The sequence below is a fragment of the Oryctolagus cuniculus genome, chromosome 15 (genome assembly GCF_051225735.1).
Source record: "Oryctolagus cuniculus isolate XC-2025 breed Fujian yellow rabbit chromosome 15, ASM5122573v1, whole genome shotgun sequence".
Taxonomy (NCBI): Eukaryota; Metazoa; Chordata; class Mammalia; order Lagomorpha; family Leporidae; genus Oryctolagus; species Oryctolagus cuniculus.
Genome location: NC_142881.1, coordinates 58,990,075 through 59,006,133, shown reverse-complemented (window position 1 = coordinate 59,006,133; position 16,059 = coordinate 58,990,075). Strand labels below are relative to the sequence as shown.

General features: G+C 35.5%; 1 protein-coding gene across 2 annotated transcripts in view; it reads left to right on the top strand.

Moving 5' to 3' along the window:
• The window catches only part of CTNNA3 (catenin alpha 3), a 1,694,949-nt gene that overhangs the window by 436,979 nt on the left and 1,241,911 nt on the right, over positions 1-16,059 (top strand). The gene's annotated exons all lie outside the window — the stretch shown is intronic.

Genomic DNA, 16,059 nt, shown 5'->3' with positions numbered 1-16,059 from the left:
TGAGTTCATGGTTTTATAGCAGGTTGACTTTCTGAGTGGCTTCTGCTTGATTATTTGAAGGATATAACAATTCTGGGAGTTTCTAGGGACAAAATCAGAACCAGAAGAGTATCGACAGGCTGGTGCTGTAGCTCACTAGGCTGATCCTCCGCCTGTGGCGCCGGTACTCTGGGTTCTAGTCCCTGTTGGGGTGCCGGTTCTGTCCCGGTTGCTCCTCTTCCAGGCCAGCTCTCTGCTGTGGCCCGGGAAGGCAGTGGAGGATGGCCCAAGTGCTTGGGCCCTGCACCCGCATGGGAGTCCAGGAGGAAACACCTGGCTCCTGGCTTCGGATAGGTGCAGCATGCTGGCCGTGGCAGCCATTTGAGGTGTGAACCAAAGGAAGACCTTTCTCTCTGTCTCTCTCTCTCACTGTCTAACTCTGCCTGTCAAAACAAAACAAAACAAACAAACAAAAAAAGAGTATCGACAAAGGATTGTTTTGTTTGCAGAAGTATCTAAATATCAGTTGAGGAAGGGAGTTATGGGTGGAGAAAGGAAACTAGGGATGTACATAAATTTAAGGACTAAAAAGAAAATAAACAGAGGGGCAGATTGCTCAGGATTAAGTTGGTGAATAATGAAAGGGCACCAAAAGTTAGAATTTAGATAGAATTTAGTAAAAGTCAGTGCTGCAGAGATCTTGAGCTGTATTTGTAGATGTAAAGAGCCTGCGCAGTTTGGACAGCCTTTTTAAATGTGATATGGTGGAATTGATATTTTTACATAATTAGTTGTTGTTCAGAAATGTTCAAAGTGTTGTTTAAATTAAGGGTAAAATGTTTGCTTCAAGGTTTTCTTTTTTCCATTAAGTGTGTGTGTGTGTGTGTCTATGAAGGGTCTGTAAAATCTTAGTTCCCTCAAATCTTAGTGCTATTTATAAAATGAAAAAGAAATTCTTGAAGATGTTGTCAATTGTCTACTCATCAGGAAGTCTTCTTAAATAATAGAGCTAAATAAAATGAAAGTTATAATCAAAATACTTTTATCTGCCTTATTATTAATGGAATAGTTTAAGATTTATGAATATGTCTTTAGAGAATTGTTAGTTGTAAAGCTCATTACTTTTTGGATATGGGATTTAAGTTTTGGGATTGTACAGTGTAAATATTTTATGTGCATAATTGAAATGTGCTAAAATTTGTTGGTGAGTGTTTGGGATCCTTCAACATATTTGGTGGATCTCCATACTCTTAATATTTGATGTCTTGGCTCTTGATTAAAAAAAATCTCTTGCATGTTAAGAAATCAAAGTAGTAAAGCAGATTTTGTTAATAATATATTAGTAATGTCATGTCCTACTAGAATGTCTCTATTTTTTGCATATATTGAAGATTTTTCAAAGTAATTCATCAGTCACAAGAAACTGTTAAACATATTAAACAAAACTGTATTGTATTCTTAGGCTTATAGATAAAATATATAGTTATTTATACATTTATCTATATATTATTAAGATTAGATAAATGAACTTTAAATATAGCTATTTTATTCTTTATAAGTACAGATAAACTTGTATACTTGTGTACACTCACCCACATAAGTAAGTAGGAGTGGCTACATAATTCGTGGGCCTAGTGCAAAATGGAAAAGTGAAGCTATTGTTTAAAAATCATGGCAAGGGTAGATTTGCCAAAGATTTATTTTCTTCCATAATTTTTCTTTACCTATGAAAGGTTATGTCTGTTTTCTATTTGGTGTTAGATTTCTTGGGGCATAGGGATCCAAGGGGGCAAGTGCAGACCCTGGTGGAGGTCCAGGCACCTGCCTCATGACCCTGACTTAATAGGTGTACCAAGGCCCCACAAGCAGGGAGACAATGATTGCTGGGTGGGAGAACAGTTGGCATAAAACTTGTTGTCTTAGGAAGTCACCAAGAAGCAGGACTGTATTTGAGCCTTGACATATGCTTCAACCCCGGTCATTGGAATATGCAAATTTTAAGATAAAATTGTTAAGAATTTCAAGATGATAGAAGAGCATTCAAACCCAAGCACAGGACCCATTTCTGAGTGTAGAGGCCTGTGTGCAGTAGCAGGAAACTGAAGCTGATCTTGTATATAATCAACATATATCAACTAGAAATAGGTGGTAGTTTCATGGAGTTTTCTCACTTTGAGTTTAAAACTATGCTCAGCAAAGGTGAAGGGAACATTTTGCCCTGGGTGTAGTCATTAAGTAGGGACATTTTCTGTATTCATTTACAAGTAATAATAAATATTAATCTTCTTTTTACTATTTTCATCACCAGGACTTCTAGACATTAGTAAAAAACTTGTGCTTTTCACAATTGTTTTTGCTTTTCCAAGTTATGGAAATGTTGTGTTGTTGTGGTTTTGTTCAGTTTTGTTAGTGCATATAATTTAGTATATTTTAAGAGTATCATTTAATAACCATTGTGTTCCTTATGGATATATTTAAACTAAACAAAGATAACACTGTGATTGTAAAGGCAGAAGGCAGAGAACCAAAAACCCAGACACTTAAATTATTTTATGTGTTCCCTTGGAGTTTTTCTTTAAGTTTAAAAATAATAACAGTGGAATAGTGTGAACTGCAGGGGGCAATATTTTTGCCAGGTAAGTGCAAATTTAGTTCATTGATGAAGTATTTCTTTAAATTTTATCTTTGCAATTAGATCCTTTTGAAGATTATTAATTTTAAATTTAATTTTTAATGTAAAAGAACATATTAAGAAAATAATGGTTTTAATGATTATCATAAAGATAAGCAGAATGTTTAAGACATAATCACTCCAGGTATCAAATATGCTAAATAAGCCAATGAAAATATCTGAAATTTTCTGTTCCCTGCTGCTCTGTTGTAAGGATTTACTCTGTTGATCAGTTTCAAGATCTATTGTCAATTATAAAAACTTATTTATGTTGTTAATATCTTCTATTAAGGTATTTTGGTTTTAAAACAAGGTGAATTCTGTGTTAGGAGAGTGAAATGAAGAGACTTTTATATAACATCTAAATAACCAAAAGATGAAAGTAGTGTTTTTTAGCTTGCTCAGATAATTATATTGAATTTTATTGTTTTAAGATAATCTAAATGGAAAGAATTCAAATTTTTCTGGTATTTAAATGATTGAACTGTAGTGCTGTTCATGTTGGACAAAGGCTTTCACATGCTTCTTCCATTCTCTGCTTTCACTGTTTTCTATCTCCTGGAAAGCAAAACATACACGCTCTGATACAGGAATCGCTCAAGGCCCTTTCAGTTTCAGAGCTCTCATTCCCACTGCACTTCTCACGCTTGTCTGCCCTCCTCACTAGAGAGCAGCTCTAGGACAGTGGGAATACGTCCTTGGCTCTTACCACGTAAACTCTCAGGTAGCAGGTACTCAGTAATTATTATTTAAATGCAGTCAAATTTAACAATAATTGTTTCCTCTTAATTTTTAAAATTAAAACTGCAATGTGCCTGAAGAGCTTAGTTCTTATTTATTCATTGTATTTATGTGATCACTCTGGACAAAAGAGGATGGTTAATCCTGTGAACATGAACAGAGGGAAGGAAGTCTACAGAGGCAAAGAAACTTGTTCTTTGAGTGATCTAAGTAGATTTATATATTCCATTCCTCTCCTTGGGCATAATGTTAATACTTTTGTGGAATGTATATATATTTTTTCAGGAAATGAAAAACTTTTATCTATGTACGTAATCTGCCCTGGTGTTTTTATAGGGTTCTGGGTAGAAGTAGCTAAATTTATACAGTGGTGGTTCACATGATCAGAAACCCATTATGCATATATTATATTAACATTTTATTGATAAGTATTAGCTATTAAAAATAAAGTTTGTGAATGTGTAATATTGTGAAAAACTCCAAGAAAAGTATAGTAAACTCTTTTCATATGAAAGGGCCGAAGTTTAGGCCTAATGCTTATAGCTGATCAAATGTGATTGGGAAAAAAAATGTGATTGAACCACACTTCAGCAACAGGAACTAATCTGGAAAACCATGGGGCTTGTTATCAGAACTCATCCCTAGTTTTATTTTTATATCAAGTTTGTGTCACAAATGATGCTAGTTGTATTAAATGTTTGTTAGCTTTCTACTGCTACTGTAATAAATTGTTACAAATTTAGTGTCCTAAACCACACAAATTTTGTTTCTGTAATGCTGCAGGTCAAAAGTCTGGTATGGACCTCACTGAATTAAAATTCAGTGTTGGAGGGCTACATTATTTGCTGAAGTCTCTAGGGAAGAATGCATTTCCATGATTTTTCCTAGCTTCTAGAAGCCCCCGCCATTCCCTGACTCATGGCCTCTTCCTCTATATTCATAGTCAACAATGTGGTTATTTCTATCCTCCTGCATCCATCCTCACATCTATTTCCCTGACCACACCTAGGAAAGATTTTCTTCTTTTTAAAACTCATATGTGCCCACACAGATTATGCAGGATAATCATCCCGTTCAGATTCCCCTTTGCCATGGAAGGTAATATATTTACATTTCTAGGAATTAGGATGTGGGTATCTCTGGAGACTTTACCACATATACCATACCAGTTTTGCCTCTCATCTGTGGAAACATTATCAGTCCTTGCATTTCAAATTCATTATAGTCATCACTCCTCATACACTTTAAGCTTTGTGCAGGCAAATCACATGTCTGTTTTGTTTATTGTTTTACTCGAGCCCCTAGGTACAATGTTTCACATTGTGAAAAACTGAACTGTATTTTTAAACAAAAGAATAGAAATTCTGTGATTTGGAGATCTAATATAAAACTGAAAAAAAGAAAAATTGCGTTAGATATAGAAAAAAGAATGCCTATTGTATATGCCATGCAATGGAGAAAAAGCCTCTCTAACATAAATTCAAATGAGTTTCAAGAATCAATTAAATTTTTGTGATGAACTGCCTATATAAAAATCTGATTTTTAAAGTACTGTTTCTGAAAGTTAATGTAAATATCCAGGCACAAAATTTTCTCATTCTCATAGTCCCTGAATTCGGAGCCCTGTATCCACATTCCAAAGCAGATTTTTTTTATTCGTTAAAATATACAAAGCAACAAACATTAAGAATGAGAAAAATACATTTTTTTGTCTTTTAAAACTTTGTAGTATATATTTCTAAGATATTTCTACAATTTTGTTATAATTTCACAACTGGTTTGTAGTTCATGTTGTCTGATGTACAATAAAACCAAACAATCTTCATTGGATAAGGCAGAATGAGTGGGCCCTCTGAAGATGAAAAAGTCTTAGAGAAATAAATTACTTTTAAATGCTGACTTTTCTACAGTTGGTAAAGTTGGATAGCCATCTTGCTTGAATTCTAAAATATCAGCAGATATGTATATTTTTTCTGGGAATTCCTTGAGATCATTTGGGTATTGTTCTGTGTTGGATGCACAGCTGCACAGGATCTTCAGGGACTGTGTAATCTACTGGTGAAATTCATACTCAGATCATGCTTTGCTACAGGGGAATATTAGGCCTTGAGTGAGGAACAGTGATGCTATAATAAACAAGTCAAGCCTGAACCTCATGAAGGTGCCAGTGTGCTTTCCTGGACCTCTAGTCTGCCCACTATTATCTTCTCTGGGTATCTTCCATGAGAATATATTGTTGGTTCTATCATGTGATTGTTGAATGAATAATTAATCAAATGAACTGACTTTTGCTATTCTGAAGCCTATTTCATTTGTGTGTTTGAGTTTAATTATTCCTTGTCTTGAGAGAGTTCCGAAATGTCAAAAAAGCATTTAAAGAGTTGCTATGGGGTTTTCCTTCCACATAGGAACTCTACCCCTCTCCTTTAAAATACATTATGGAAAGAATTTCAACCTTATTTAATTTCTCTTGGTGGTAAGATAAAGCAATTTGGAGGGTTTGTTTGTTTGTTTGTATACTTATTTATTGGGAGGATTGACACGCAAGGACTCTGACTACAGACAGATCAGAATTAAAATCCTAAAAATGTAAAGGCAACTTCCAAATCTATCTTTTTTTTAACTTTTTTATATGTACTGCATGTTAGAATTGTCATTGTCAGTTAAAGTATACCACATTAGATTCTTTACATCTTTATGTTCTTAAATTGGTCTAATATACTAAAGAGGCAGCTAGGTTTTGAGTGATTGATTATGTTGGAGGCCATGTTTTCAGTTTCTAGTTATCTAGATTTTACAACTTCAGCTATCTTAAAAGAAGTAAATGGTATCCTGTATAGCTATGGATAGTGGCAGGTATGCCAGTATCAAACATAGTTCATAGCATGAAGTCAGATTCCAAGGAGGTATAAATGACTTATCACAATGAATGCTGCTAGATTAATATATTGATACTAGGACATAGGAGCTGATAATTCAATACTCTGGGAACTGAGAGAAATAATAAATAGTGGGTGTCTGGTTAAATGGGCAAAAATGAATTTTATTTTCTTATTATCTCTTTTGTACCTAATTTAAGGACTGGGCATTGGACAGACATTCAATTATATGTATTGTTATGGAAAAAGATTTATTATTTCAGCCATTATTTTTCTAAGCTTCTTTGAGGTCTAATCTTATTCATTCCCTAAAGATCCTCAGTTATCTAGATGACTGTTAATTAATGACTTCATGTCTTTCTTGACAAATTAAGTTTGGGATCTCCTAAATCTGGCAGAAAATGTCTGCTTTGGGGTTTAAAAAGGACTTACACATTGCTCACTGGAGAAAATCAGGTATCTAGATTCCTCTGTTAAGGGAATGATCTAGTCTCATATATCTATTCTTTGCCTTATAATTTTAGTCTCTTTTAAACAAAAAAGTTAATAAGAAGAACCCTATAGAAATGCAAGCTACATGATCCTTAATAATGTACCTAAAATAATAAAAAGGAGGCAGGCACTATTACTAAGGAGAATGAAACTATCATACAGAGCCAGAGCACTGGAGGGTATTAAGGTAATTTGTTTAAAATAAAAATGACCAAAATGGGTGCCAGCATTGTATCATGTGTTAAGCTTCTGTTTGAGATGCTGCCATCACATATTGGAGGGCCAGTCTGAATCCGGGCTGCTCTGCTTCTGATCCAGCTCCCTGCTAAGGCACCTGGGAAAGCAGTGGAAGATAGCCCAAGTGCTTCCATGTGGAAAACTTGGGTGGAGTTCCAGACTCTTAGCTTTGACTTAGATCAACTCTGGTCATTGCAGCCTTTTTGTGAAGTGAGCCAGCAGATGGAAGATCTCTTTCTGTCTCTGTTTCTCCCTCTATCTCCTGTCACAATTCCTTTCAAATAAATAAAATAAATCGTAAAAAATAACTGATATATAATGGAGGATATGCTAAAATAGATAGTCTTAGATTACAAATAGAGAGCAACACACAGGTGAAAGTCTGTGGTTGCATCCCATAGGCCAGGAAGCCTAATGAGTGAGAACCCTTATTCTTTTGCATTCCAGCAGAGGGAACCTGTGAGACAGGTTAATCATTCACTTTGTGGACTGTTTCAGTTTTACCCCTTCTCAGGAAGGGTGTTCTTTTATTCCAGGTACTGTTGATATAAATCTTAGCATTCCTACATGGTTTCATTTTTAACATTGGACTTTATTTCACATTCTTTATTACATTAAGAGAAAGTGAGGTTGAATGGTAGAAGTGACAGAAATAAAGTAGAGATTAAGAACCCTTCCAGGAAGGATTAGTTCCAATTTGGACAAATTATAAGGTCTTGGGTCTAGCATATTACTAGTGGAGTTGATTTTTGAAATACAAAAAAAGATTATTGTCTTAAATTAGGCATCCTGGAAGCAGACTCTGAAATAAAATTATCATGAAGAAGGTTTACTAGTGTTATATCTTAATGTTAGCCGTTGCAAAGCACACCGGACACTGGAGTAAGGGAAAGGGTTTATTGGGGAACACCCTACAGACCGGAGTGAAGGGGCGGCGATGGAAAAAGAGAGAAAGAAAATATAAGAGAGAAACAGAGAGGAGAGGAGCTAGCAAGGAGAGAAGAGAGAGCAGAGAAGAGGAGAGAGGAGAGCAGAGCCAAGAGACCAGAGGAGGAGGCTAGAGAGAGGAACCGAGAGAGAGCAGGAGAGAAGGGCCAAGAGAGAGCAGGAGAGAAGGGCCAAGAGAGAGCAGGAGAGAAGGGCCAAGAGAGAGTAGGAGAGAAGGGCCAAGAGAGCACATGTTCAGGAACAGGCCCTTTTAAAACTTTGCCTGAGGGCGGGCAGGGAAGCAGGAGCAGCAAATCCCATTAGGATGGGGGTGGAGCCTGGCTCAGGTAGCTGGGCCATGCGGCCACCTGTCCACAACTGCGCCAGTTTCCTAACAACTAGGGCATTCTGTCAAGAGATAGAGATGTAAGAATATGAGGAAGGAAGAATTGACAGAGAAGCCAACTTGTGAAAAACCTCAGTCTCTTTCTAGGAGCTCTGCAGCTATGCTGGCCCTTCAGAATTGTCCCAAAGTGATGCAAGAGAATGAGGCCTTTATGTCCCTGCAATTGTCAGTCATTGGCTGGAGGCCATTTCTTGGAGCAGTGAAACCTTGGGTGAAGTAACTTCCTGCAATGGAGGGTGGTTACCAGTTAGTGACAGAGACATGAGCCATCACCAGCAGATGTTTCCCAAATCCTTTGAGAAGCAAGTCTGGGTAAGGTACCACATTATCTGCCATAACAGAAGACACACACAAACAATGGAAAAATCTTCCATGTTCGTGGATTGGAAGAATCAATATAATCAAAGTGTCCATACTAACAAAAGCTATTTATAGTTTCAATGCTGTGCTATCTCAACCATTATCAACAACATTCTTCTCAGATTTAAAAAAAAAAGATGCTAAAATTCATATGGAAACACTAGATACCCCAATTAGCTAAAGCAAATTTAAACTACAGTATCAGGCTTCAAGATATACTACAGGGCAGTTATAAGCAAAACAGCCTGGCACTGGCATAAAAATAGACATGTAGACCAATGGAACAAAATAGAAACCCCAGAAGTTAATCCACACATGTACAACTAACTAATCATTCACAAACAAGCTAAAGTCAATCCCTGGAGAAAGGACAATCTCTTCAATAAATGGTTATAGGAAAATTGGATGTACGTGTGCAGAAGTATAAAACAAGACCTTATCATACATCTTATACAAAAAATCAACTCAAAACGAGTCAAAGATCTAAATCGAAATCGATGACCTGATACCACCAAATTACCAGAGGAAAACATTGAGGATACTCTGCAAGACATTGGCATGGGCACAGAGTTCTTGGAAAAGACCCCAGAAGCACAGGTGGTTAAAGCAAAAATAGACAAGTGGGATTGCATCAAGTTAAGAAGCTTCTATATTACAAAGAAAACACTTAACAAAGTAAAGGGCCGACAGACTGAGTGGGAGAAAATATTTGCAAACTATGCAACTAATAAAGGATTAATATCCAGAATCTATAAATAGCTCAAGAAACTCAACAAATAATTCCTAGGTGGCCATATATCTCATATATTATATATATATATATATATATATATATATATATATATATATAAAACAAATAATCAAGAAATGGGCCAAGGACATGAACAGATATTTTTCAAAGGATGACATTCAAATGACCAGCAGACACATGAAAAATAAATGCTCAGGATCCCTAGCCATCAGAGAACTGCAAATAAAAACCACAACAAGGTTTCACTTCACCTCAGGTAGAATGGCTATGATCCAGAAATCAACAAAATATAAAAGCTGGTGAGAATGTGAAGGAAAAAGGTACCCTAGTACTATGTTGGTGGGAATTCAAACTAGTACAACCATTATGGAGGACAGTATGGAGATTCCTCAGAGATCTGAAAATAGATCTATCATATGAACAAACTATTTCACTCCTTTTTACCCAAAGAAAATGAAATCAGCATACAAAAGAGTTACTTGTGTCCTCATATTTTTTGCAACTCAGTTCACAGTAGCTAAGATATGGAATCAACCAAAATGTCCACCAATTGATGACTGGATAAAGGAAATGTGGAATATATACTCTATGAAATACTACTCAACCATACAAAATAATAAAATCCTGTCTTTTGCAATAAAATGGATACAACTAGAAACCGTAATGCTTATTGAAATAAGTCAGTCCCCAAATTCAAATATCATGTTTTCTCTGATATGTGGCAGCTAATATAGGATACAAAAAGGTATGAATAGGATTGAAATGGTCACTTTGGGATATGATTGTCTTTTTTTAGCTTGTGTTTTTACTCGCATAGAACTGTGGTCTTTCTACTTTTTACTTGTTGAGTATTATTATTAATGAAAAATTAGCCTGTGAATATAGATTAGATTAAAATATGTCTGCAAAAACTGATGTAGAGAGGGGAGTGAAGGAGGAGGATTGGGGGAATAGGGAAGTGAGGAAAGTATGGTTGTTTTCTTGGAATTCTACCTTTGGAATGCATAAAATCTATTTTATTTATATGAATTTTAAAATTAAAAATAACAAAAGGAAAAAGATCATTTTATAGCCCTTGATAATATCATCCAGTGCTATCAACTGTAAAATATTTGGATGTAATATATAATTTATTATTGATAATGTTCAGGAAATTATTATGGGGGGAAACATAGCTTGTCATTCAAAGTGATATAGTTAGGAGAGATTTTATAGAAATAATTAATAGACCTTAATTAATCTATGAAAGGTATGTCAGTAATAGTCCAAAAATCTGAGATATATGGCCACCTAGGAATTATATGACTGCCTATGTATCATAAATACAATAATACATGTGAAGGATTTAAAGAGAGATTTAACACATTTTACTGACAGTATTGGCTGTAAAACATTGCTAAAATAGAAAGTTCGAATTAAATTTCTGTTGATGCTGTTGCAATTTCTAGTCACATAATTCTTCTGTTGACCTGGCTAAGAACTGGTGATTTTAGAAGCATGTAAGAAGCAAGTAAGTAAAATGGAGCATGATAAAAGGTGTAATAGCTGTAAGCACTAAGTACAGGAACAGTACCAAGTAGGAAATGGTTAACTTTTCTGGGGCAGGCTTTTACCTGGCATTGTAAAATATTCCTGAGAACATAATGATGAACTAAGAGGACATGTTTTATATTCTCAGGGAGCCAACAGTCAAGTGGCAATGTAAACATATAATAACATTCCTTCAAATTCGTATATAATTAACAATTAAGCAAAAATAAAATAAATATACATAGTACTAAAAAGAGGATTAAACTATTTAAGGGAGAAGAGGTGATACAGAAGGTCACTCAATACTCAGGGACAGAAGGATAAGTAGTTGTTAGTTGGGTGAAAGGAGAGGTGAAGATGAGAAAAAAAAAAAAAAGAGTTCAGTACCTTTACAGACCTGAGAGAAATCTACAGTAGGTTCATTCCAGAGATTGAAAGGACATATGAGAGTACTTCAAAAAGTTAATGGAAAATAGAATTAAGAGATAATAAGTTTTTTTCATGAACTTTTAAAAACACTCTTTGTATAATGTGAGATGGAGACTAGGGGACAGCTAGGCAGGCAGGGATTATGCTACACTTTGCAGCCCATACTCACATGTTGGGATATGAAGCTAACTGCAGTGGGTATGGGATTGGAGGGAGCCAAGAATGGAAGGTGGACTGTGACAAAAACCTTATGTTGGTGTGTATTATGAAGGAGGACTAACTGACTTCTAAGGTTGTCCATTTGAACTGAAAAATTTATAAGTGTTTTCTTCTGGAAATCTCCAAGCATTCAGAGCCTTTCCCTTTTCTCATAATATCTTGATTTAATCTTTGTCATGCTAGTAACTCAAAGGCAAACCTCTTATTGGATTTGTAATCCAATGAGAAATACAGCCCTCACATACATGCCTGACTTAATGACTCCTACTGAGGTTGAATTGTGAGATGTTATCCGTGCCTCTCTGAAATATGAATTCTAGTTTAGTGGAATTCGTTGCCCCTGGGTATTGGTAATATCATGTTAGGTATGACTTAAAAAAAGTCTGCTGATAATATATTTTAATGTGGAAAGCAATAGATATCACTTTATTTATATATTTGTTATCAGCTAGCTAGTTGAAATTATATGCTAACATTTTATTATTATCATAAAAATGATCAAGTATTCATGAAATTATTTATAATGCTCATATACATAGGCTTATTTAAATTAACATAAAATGTTGATGCATATTTATAATTTTATTTATACATTAATCATATTTTAGAAAACCAAACTTATTTTATTAAAAATAATGGTAAAGTTTGTCTGCTATCAACTACTGTTTAACAAATGATATTTCGTGATAAATTTTACCTTTCTCCTTGAAAGGTGTTAGATAAAATAGTAGACAAATATAATTCATTTTTACTTTTCTTCAATATTTTTATATTTCTTCTTATCTCTGACAGGGAACTCTAAAAATCTGTAATTTTTGAATATGATCTAAACAGTTCCTAAACAGGAGCATTTTAAAAATAAGACAATGTACCATAATTGAATGACACAAAATACAAAATATTTTCCTCTTTGTAGCAATTTAAGTATTTCAATAAAAAGGTCTAAACAAAAAAAAAAAGAGAGGTAAAACATACTTTATTGTACTTCTTAAATCCAGGAGTTAAATAAAAAAATATATATATATATCGCTTTTTTTTTTTTTTTTTTTGACAGGTAGAGTGGACAGTGAGAGAGAGAGAGACAGAGAGAAAGGTCTTCCTTTGCCCTTGGTTCACCCTCCAATGGCCGCTGCAGCCGGCGCACCACGCTGATCCAATGGCAGGAGCCAGGTGCTTCTCCTGGTCTCCCATGGGGTGCAGGGCCCAAGCACTTGGGCCATCCTCCACTGCACTGCCTGGCCACAGCAGAGGGCTGGCCTGGAAGAGGGGCAACCAGGACAGAATCCGGCGCCCCGACCGGGACTAGAACCTGGTGTGCCGGCGCCACAAGGCGGAGGATTAGCCTAGTTAGCCGCAGCACCGGCCATATATCACTCTTAATTCATACACTAATTATGTTTTAAATTTAGAAATCAGGAAAATCACTGTAGTTAGGAAATGTGAATTTAAATCCACCTCTGATATTTACTTTGCCCATGCCTTGAGGCAAGTATTACAATATGTATGAGATTCAGTTTTCTATCCTGAATAAAGGATTAATAAAATTACCTGGTCATTTTTTGATGATGGTATAAGATAATGTATATAAAATTATAATTTTCGATCTTGGCTACACATTATTATCTTCTGGTGATTCTTAAAAAAATTCTCAAATCAAGACACCAGCTCTGACCAATTAAATTGGGGTTCCTGGAGAGAACATTCATGTATGAGAATGTTTTTAAAAATATTTCTGAATGATTTTAATGTGTAGCTAACATTGAAAACTGCTGATGTAAAAGCATTAGCACAGTGCCTCACTTATGTTAGACATATCATAACTGTTAGTTCCATACTCTTTCCCTTATAAACCAGTAGCTTTCAATTTACATAAAATTTATTCTTTCTGGAAAGAGAAGTGGTAAAATAAAGTTTCCTGAAAGTTATAAAACGGTATAAAATTATTTTTGGTGAAACATAGTAAATGGAAATGATTTTTTTTTAAATATTGTAAGTAGCCCTTTTGCCTTTAGACTTAAATGCTTGAGATTTAATTTAACTTATTATATATCAACAGATTTAGTTTAAAACTTGTCATTATGATAGTGGGAAGCATAGATGAATGTGGATATTAATTTTTCATATGACAATCCTTAAGTTTCCTGATACTATTTCAAGATTACTCATCAGTTCTTTAGTTGCCATCTTTAAATGCATTTCTTCTAATTGCATCGTGAAAAGAATGCACATTTGTGATCACTAATTATGATGATAAAACACTTTACCCAATCTATTTGCTTTTGTTAATGGTGTTGTACATCTGTCAGTGAAACAGATTAAAAATATTTGGGTAAATCTGAATAATAATCAGGGAGCTGGATCAGAAGTAGAGCAGCCAGGATTCAAATTGATGCTCATATGGGATGCCAGCATTGCAGGTGGTGACTTTCCCCACTATGCCACAATGCTGGCCCTTCTTCTCATATTCTTAAATACAGTTAAGTATTCAATCTTGCAATTTCTTCTTATTCTGGATGTAATCTATTATTTTTCAAGCTATATTGTATGGTGACCTGGTCTTCTAGGAGGTGTGCTCTTGAGCCATTGAACAGGACGGTAGAAGACGAGGTTAAAGCAAAGAATCTCCAAACTGTATTCCCTAAGTGCACTTCAAACAGAAGCTCTGTTTTCTTAGTCATATGTTAAGTTTCATTTGAAATTTTAACTTCAAAAAAAGATCATCTGCTAAAATGGAAGTTTGACAAACGCTGATTCAGATTATAAAGTCTTACAATGTAGAACTAAGCTAAGGAAAATGTTAGAGTGTAAAAGATAAAATATTTTTTACTTCAATTTTCCCTTAAGGAAAGATTTGTACTTGTTAAGAAAATAACTTGGTAAATGACTTGGTGGCTGACATAATTGAGGGGTATGAGGGAGCAGCAGATAAAGCAGGTGAGTGAAAGTTAAATTGCTCTGCAGTGGTAGGTAGAGGAGAGTAGCAGGAAACTGGGAGAAGGTTCAGCAAAGGAATGGCATAGGAACTAGTTGGAATGGCTGCAATGACTAAGAACAAGATTTTTTAAAGAAAATTTATTGATGTATTTTATTATTTGAAAGAGAAGGAAGAGAGGAAGGGAGGAAAGAGAAGCAAAGGAAGGGAGGAAGGAAGGAAGGACGGAAGGAAGGAAGGAAATCAATTCTGCATCCACTGGTTCACTCCTCAGATGCCCTCAACAGTCAGGGTTGGGCCAGGTTGAAAGCAGGGACTCAGAACTCCATCCTGGTCTCCTGCGTGGGTGGGAGGGACCCAGGTACTTAAACCATCATCTGCTGCATTACAGGAAGTGCATTATTAGCAAGAAACTGGAATCAGAAGTGTGGCCAGGACTCAAACTCATTCACTCTAATATGCAATATGCGTATCCAAGTGACAGCCAAATATTTGTACCAGGAACAAGAATTTTTTTATGAATGATCTTAAGTTTTCATTCTATGAAGTAAATCCTCTTCCTAAAACTTTAAATAAAGTTTATTGAATATTAAGCTTTATTTTGTGTGAATCAGTGGAAAAGGCTGATTTCTACACATGGGTCCTGCTGTGCGGAGTGCTGTGGTATTCCACGAATGGGGCGACTTTGATAAAAGCATGAGGTTTGGTGTCTGAGCATATGAACCTATTGTGATTTGCAGAGACCTTGAGAAGGGCATAGACTTTATACAAGTCATGGAACGGGAATTTAAACTACACCTTACCTATAGTGAAGGGTGAGAGAGCTCTAGTGGGTGAATTGAAAGATATCATAATAATTCTTCTCTTGCTTCTGAAATAATAAAGGTATAAAAGAATAAAGGAATAAAATATATTACCTAATTTGTCTTTGATTCATCCAAAGGTCACATTATGATGGGTAAGTTGATGGCATAATTCTCTTGTGTTTGTATGTGCTCTCAAATGAAAATTAAACAAAAAAGTATCATGATATTTGAATATTCTCTTAAGTATTCTGTAATTCTGGTTGAATTATTTTGGGGAAGGAACTCAAATGAGGGTCTTTCTTCCTGCTTTTTCTATGCAGTAGAAATGTTAGAAATGCAAGCCCTATCAGGAACATGGTCTTCAGGACTAGTGCATGTGTTAGGAACTAGGTTTGGCCTCCTACCATCTGTAGAGTGACAAGCAGGTTCCTCTTTCCTTGGGTCAAATCTGGTTGCAGAGTCTAAGAGTTTACAGGCACTTTGGGGGTGTTGTGTCTACACTGCCCAGTTTTCAATAGGCCAGCAACCTGTTTCCGTAAGAATCATGTTGAATTGTCCATTGGACCAAGCTCCATGGCACTCTGCCATGTACACAGGCACCTGCTAGGCAAGACCTGCTGGTTAGCTAGACATGCTTGGACAAAGTTTTTATGTAGTCAGGTGATCATAAAGGTATAGCATTTGTTGTGACTGATAACCA